Source organism: Medicago sativa, chromosome 3 (genome assembly GCF_051527215.1).
Source record: "Medicago sativa cultivar Bolivia chromosome 3, Bolivia_mono, whole genome shotgun sequence".
In the NCBI taxonomy this organism is placed as follows: domain Eukaryota; kingdom Viridiplantae; phylum Streptophyta; class Magnoliopsida; order Fabales; family Fabaceae; genus Medicago; species Medicago sativa.
The window spans coordinates 12,391,254-12,398,507 of NC_140751.1; the positions used below are offsets into that span (position 1 = coordinate 12,391,254).

At 32.3% G+C, this 7,254-nt stretch overlaps 1 long non-coding RNA gene across 1 annotated transcript; it reads right to left on the reverse strand.

Moving 5' to 3' along the window:
- Positions 1 to 2,584: 2,584 nt before the first annotated feature.
- LOC146935793 (uncharacterized) lies at positions 2,585 to 6,048 on the reverse strand. Its single transcript, XR_015030361.1, has 4 exons — positions 5,745 to 6,048; positions 4,997 to 5,068; positions 4,423 to 4,608; positions 2,585 to 2,867 (listed from the first exon to the last, which is right to left on the reverse strand). It is a non-coding gene; the product is annotated as an uncharacterized LOC146935793 (long non-coding RNA).
- Positions 6,049 to 7,254: the final 1,206 nt, after the last annotated feature.

The window sequence follows — 7,254 nt, forward strand, 5'->3', positions numbered from 1 at the left end:
AGAGACGTTGTGAAATTGCCAGCACACCAAAGAGTCGTTGTTGAAGCTTGATCTTTCACCAATGATCTTTTGCCTGATTTGGTTGTTGTCCTATGAAGAACCAATTTGAAATCCATTCCTTATCCAAAGGAACATATATGCAGGCGAGACCGTATTCTGGAGCTGTTTTCTTGTCTTGTAGCGTGGACACAAAACAGAGTAGTGGAGAACGTGGTTGTACAATTCGTACAAAGTACAATGTCAACGCTTTCGTCCAAATTGCAAGCACATGCCTTCAAACACCTTTGAAATGACCGTTGCAATGTTCCACTAATTTTCTGCTGTGTTTTCGAATCCAATAGACAGCTTTTGCAATGTAGATTCTTCAATCTTTGAATGTTTTGCAAATCCAGTTGATCTTCATCTTCTGGTGAAATGACTTCTGATGAGGCAGCTTCTGATGATGCAGCTTCTGCAGCTTCTGATGGTGCAGCTTCTGCAGCTTCTGATGGTGCAGCTTCTGATGATGTGGCTTTTGGACCTCTTGTCTTCAGGAGCAGCTTGACTTCAGGAGCGCTTTTACTTTCAGGAGCGTATTGCCTTCAGAATCATCTAAGCTTCATTTTCTTTTGCTCTTTATTTGCTCATTCAGAACCAATTAATGATGTAACTTTTTTAACTGTGGTCCCGTACACTTGAACAAATATTAGGTAGTCCAATTTACAATTTTTAATACCTTGTTATCATCAAAACTTTCTAAGGTTCATTGTTAAACACATTTTGTTCCAACAAAAGAGTGTTCTGACAATCGACACGCTTTTATACCATTTGTTTTTACACTTTTGGCTCTATAACACTGGAGGTTGTTGATCTTCTATATAGAGATCAAAGGGTCATGCGTAACAATGTCATATTTTCTAGGTCCATAAATGTTATGTTTACGAGAATTAGTTTTGTTCTCCAAAAAGGTCTAACGACGCAGCTTATTGTTCGTTTTTCTTCTATTCATGTTAAGTAATCATTTCATATCTATTTAAAAACAAATCTTGTTTATGATGATTTTTGTTAAAAAAATTGAAATAATCAATGTTAGAAATTGTTGATACTACGTGGGAGTGAGAATCCTTGATCTCCTTGTGACTTCTTTTTTTAAATCTCCTTATCACTGTACTTTTTACCCCTCTTAATCACAAAATCAACTTTATATCTCTAATTTTAGTTAGGGTTAATTAAGTAAATGGTCCTTGTAAATATTCAGAATTTTCTTTTTAGTCCCTATAAAATAAAATCACACTTTTTAGTCTCTATAAAATTTTCCATCAGCATTTTTAGTCCCTACAAAAATTTTCCATCAACATTTTTAGTCCCTGTCAAAAATTTCCATCAACATTTTTGGTCCCTAAAATGCTTAAGGAAAATGTCTAAGGGACTAAAAAGTGTGATTTTATTTTGTAGGGACTAAAAACAAAATTGTGAATATTTATAGGGACTAAAAACTTAATTAATCCTTTTATTTAATATTGTAATAGTTTCATACTTGAATTAACATTTTAAAAATCGAACAAATGAAATTTCTAAATTATGTTTCAGCTATTTTAAAGTGTTGAAACTAAGATGAAACTATGATAAAATCATTCAAACATTCAAATGATAAACAATACTGATGTTGATTCACAATTCAATTGATTAGATTGTAAGATTTGGTTCAATTTTGAGCGATGGTTCAATTTTAATAGATGAATATATTTTTTTTTTTAGCAAAATAGATGAATATATTTTTTTTAAAGGATAGATGAGTATTTATATTAACTCATATTTCCCTCAAAAAGAAAATTAATAAATAAATCAAGATCAAACCAAATTTATTTTATCCATAAGTGTTTCAAGTTCAATTTGGACATGCAACAACATTTAAACTCTTAGAAGGAGTTTTGTTGGTCATTTATGCTTAACAAGATTCAGCGGATTTATCTCTAAAACTAGTACTTTTACCCGTGCTACCGCCCGGGACATTAACAATGAGAAGCTGATATATTGCAATTTTACATCGAAAACAAAATGTTTCAATATTTTATGTCCTTAGATCACACATCCGTGCATCGTACGGGCGAGATATATGTAAAATATATTACTGTAATGAATTGATATAGATAAAATTATCATTAAGAAGAATCCAATTCAAAGACAATGTATAGTAAATAACACATAAAACACTATTAAGATAACTAACATGATCCATAATTGGATAGAAGTTCAGATTGTGAAATCTCACTCTAAATTTGTATCTAACTGAGTATGAAGAGTTGGAAGGTTTGGATAGAAGCTAGCGTTAAACCTTTTTGTTTTATAAAAAAATTTACTTTTTATCATCAAGTTAGTAGATCCAACTTTTAGAGTTATCTTGGTAGAGTGGATGTTGGATTCAAGAATATCAAATCCCAAAAATCATACACTTTAGAGATTTCTTATGAAGCTTTCTGTTTACCTCATCCTTGCAACTATATCAGTTTGTTTGATTGTAAAAAAATAATCAAGTTTGCATTCAAACGTGGCTATTTAATGAAAAATTAACATTAGTAATGAAAGAAGCATGGAGACAGCATAATTGTGCCAACACTACCAATTACAATACTCATTACAACTTTTCACAAATTGCCATACTACAAACCTTTGTCATAGTAAATATCAACATAAGTCCCCTAAGTTGTTTTAACGATCATCAAATCTCTACCACTTCCATCAACATATGCCATAAAGTGTACTTTATTGTCTGTTGAAGTGTTTAGCGCTTCCAATTCCTTTATGCATATTCTTGGTTGAGATACCTATAATTTTGAAGGCATGTTGGCTCCACACCAGTCCGGAATCGATATAAATACACGCCACATCTACCAAATTATGTGCAACAAAAGAATAGCTCTATCAACGATTCGATATACAAAATCAATCTAAATTAGCTACACAAAGTAATGCTCCTTGAAAAATCATAAAACCAAGCAAAGAAAGAACTTTCAAACAGTGGTTGATACCTTACAAATTGATCAAAATGGCCAAAATAGACTCAAAATCCCAATATTTACTTTTTACTTACAACTCAAAACAAACTGATATAGTTGCAACTTGCAATCAACATACATTTATAGCGCACTGCAGAATATGTGATCCTTGATTTTACAAAGACTTTAATTGTTAGATTGATAAATTGTCTTCTTGCTGGTCAATTTCACATTTCTACAACATTTAAAATAACTACCAGCAGGGTCACATTTATTTCAATTAAGCATAGAAAAATTGTAGACTTTTAAAAACATAACACAATGATCTATATAATATATGTAAATTATTTGATAAAGCACTATGAATGAGTTAAATTTAATCTCTTATAAACGGCGAATGGCTATGAATACGTTAACAATGCGCTTAGCAATAGTAAACATACACAATCACTATTGGAGCATATAATAATGTCTCAACAATGTCATAAAACATATAATCAAAAAACATATTGACGGAAAGGTCCCTTAACGATATTAGTCATAAACAGTCTCAAATAAGTTGCATACTTAGTGAATAGAAATTATTTTGTTATCGGTGGGACAACCCTTTTAGTGGCTGATATGAACCTGATCACACATCCATAGGATTTAGCAATGTTTCATTTATAGACTATAAAGCTTAAATATGATATCTTTCACATATCCCTCATCTACACACCAGCACATAACTTATTGTTATTACACCTGGTTCGCATTCATTATGAATGTAATTCTTACTCCAATATCTTGTCTGAATTAATAGGCTTATAATCAAATCCTCAAAGCACTAATTCTCAAACACAAATGACTTTGCATATAGGTAAAACCGAAATCAGCAAAAGTATTAATATCAGAAAAAACTTTGATTCATTCAGACAAATTATTTGACAGCAACATGAAAGGATAGTATATGAGACACTTGGGTCTTAGGTTCAAAAAAGAGTACACCGAAAACAGCAATAGTTTCAAGAAAATAAACTAAACATCATGATCCGGAACAGAGACAAAATCTGGTATCAGATAAAACAGAAATAAAAAACATGGTCTTTTATCATCCTAGTCAAGCATCCTTCTCAATCTTGACGTATTTCATCTTATGTGGTTTGTTAATAGATCTTTCTCCAAGGTTATTACATAAGAAACAATTAAACAAAAATCACCATGTTGTTCACAATTCAATTTCTACTATCAACCTTAGAACACAAAGAGGACTGTTGAAAACACAAATTATAGATTATTACTAACATTGACACAAAATCAAACTTTCAACCCCCAAAATATATAAATCAAGATCGGTGGGCATATAAAATCAAACTCAAAATAAAAAAATTTCATAAGCTTTCAAAATATCATGATTATCCCCTCAAAATCCCTAAAAACAAATAGAAAAATGAAATTCAAGAGATACCGTTTAGCTTGCAATCACGACGATACACCGTCATCAATGAATCCAGTCTTCCTAATATAGTTATCTGGATGCACCTATATTGAATTCATTCAATCATGTTCTTCCTTTTCACTGAACACAGAGGGTCGTGACTCTAGGGTCCTTTCCTTGATGTAGTCTCTACATGTACACTTTTACGGTAAAACCCTTGAAAACCAAATTGCAAAATCATATTCTAAAACTAAAAGAAAAAACCAAGGTTTCAATTGCTTGAAATAAAAATCCATATATGAATAGGATAAAAAAAAAATAATAATTGAAGATGGAATTTAATCATGCAAAGAAACAAAGGAAGAGAAACGGCATCGTGGGGAAAAAGAAAAGGCAAACCCAAAATTCAGACGGTCCCTGCAAATCCCATTTTCAGATTAAACAACAATAATACCTAATATATACTATTTTGATTTAAAACCTAGTTTTACTAAATATTTTTGAAAAGTTCTCTTGAAGCCATTCATTCATTACCGTATAGCTCTACAAAAAAAAAATTGGATTATTAGCAAAACACATTATTTTTATGTCAAGTTATAATTACCAAATTCACAATGATCAAGTCCATCGAGAAATGTTTGCTCCACATCCTAAGGTAGTAAATAAAGATAAGGACCTGTCACAAAAAAGAACAAAAATAATCACATATACACAACCCGACTTCCTTTCTTTGTTTGTCAAGTGAAGATCTTGAAAATCATTGAACTACACTCTCAAGCTTGTCTTAAAGAATTATGCTATATTAGCTAAAAAAAAGTTTGCCAAATCAGTTTCTATAGGCAAATGGAATTGAGGACGTCATGTGAGATCCTTACACATTGCTAGGCAATTATAATGAAATCCACCACACATGTGTGAAAGCCCTCATCAAATCAACCAAAAACATCTTACAGGTGATTCTCAAAAACAAATTATGGTACCAATTTCTCAAATCACGTCATAATATCAAATATTGTATATCATCATTTTCTAGCATACCTATAATTTTCTATCACCGTTAACAAATACTTCATTCTAGTTGTTAGTGATGTATACACATAAAACAATGAGAGTTTAATATTTGTAGCATACAAACAAACATGAAGGAAAGATGTGTTATTATAAGAAAAGCAAACTGAAATTATCTCTGTATCACAATAATTTTAAGCCTTGAGTCAGAATATTATACAAACACCTTGTGGGTAGAACAACCCAGCAATACATTTACAATATTAGAAAGAATAGAACAAAGAGCATTTGAAAGAAAAAATATTTCAGAGATTGAAATAAATGTTGAGAAAAAAATCAATTACCTGAATAAAACCTAAGGGTGTTGAAGACGTCATCATCCGCCAAAACTTCACATTCCCTTAAAATGGTGGATGAAACTGCTCAATGGGATCATAGGAATGGTCTCGACTCAGAGTGTGTCTGAAAATTGAACCTTACTTTCAAATTTTGAATTTCAATTATTGAGGATGTGTAGCAAAGATGGATTTAGAAAGTTGAAAAGGGGAAATTTTGATAGAGGATGGAAAAGTTACTGAAAGAGGCAGACAATAGGGATTGGAAATTTGGAATGATGTTAGAGAGAGAAAGTGTGGAATATGAGTATGAGTAGGGGTGTGCAAAAAAACTGGATCATGTGAACTATATCTGGAAATCCAGTAAACTGTTTTGGAAAAACCATTTTCTCTTGAACCAAAACTGACCCAGTCCATTTCATTGGAAACAGTTATAAACTGTATCCACTTAAAAAAACCATATTCAATTCTTTAACTGCATCCTGCATTTCAGAGAACAAGAGTTACTTCTCTGTTGTAACAAAAAAGGTGAGATTGAAAAAACAAAAAAAGTCGCTCAATAATTGTAGAAAGAGAAGGAGAAATTGAAAGAGAAAAGCAGTATTTTCACAAGGCTGCAACAACCACGATGGAGACAGAGAAACGGAGACGGCAACCGCTACGACGGCGGTGGAGACAACGACTGCAAAGACGGCAATAGAGACAACGACCGCAACAACGGCGGAGACGACAACCACATTGAATCGACGATACACTTTGGTGAAAACTGGAATCGGAGAAGAGTATCAATTGAATGAAAACTGGAATCGGAGAAGAGTACCAATTCAGTACCAATTGAATCGGAGAAGAGTACCAATTCGACGATACCCTTTTATCATTCTCTAACTTTGGTTTTTATCAATTGAATGAAAAACTATTCAGTACCAATTCAATAAAAGTTGTTTCAAACTAAATTCAAGAAAAAAAAAATCAGATTTTGTAACTAATCCATTGTAAACCAGCAGTTTTTAATCAAATCCAGTTTAAACCGGTTTTGAGCCATATGGGAACCGGTCTGTTCATGAACCAGAAAAATGGTTTGGATCTCAAACTAGAACCATTTAAGTGGATTGGTTCTTATATTTGGTTAACCATGCACACCCCTAAGTATGAGAATGGAGCCTTTACTGTTCATTGGAAATTTAATACAGTTAAATGCTACCTCCACGTTGAGCAGTGTGTTGTTATTAAGGCTTTGGAAACCAACTACTCTAGTTGAGAAGTCTTCATAGGAAAATAGCAATTAAATGGTAAGACACTTTGAATGAAATAATAATCTCAGGGAGCAGCTCAATAGCTTGGAAATCAACCGTTGAGATGTGTTTGGTGCCTTAATCAACGGTCAGCATTCATTCCCGCCCAAAACATTAGGTTTAGGGTTGTGGAGGGTTATTTGGAGTGTTAACTAGGATTAGGAATAAGTTAGATTAGATTAGATTACCAATTCAATAAAAGTTGTTTCAAACTAAATTCAAGAAAA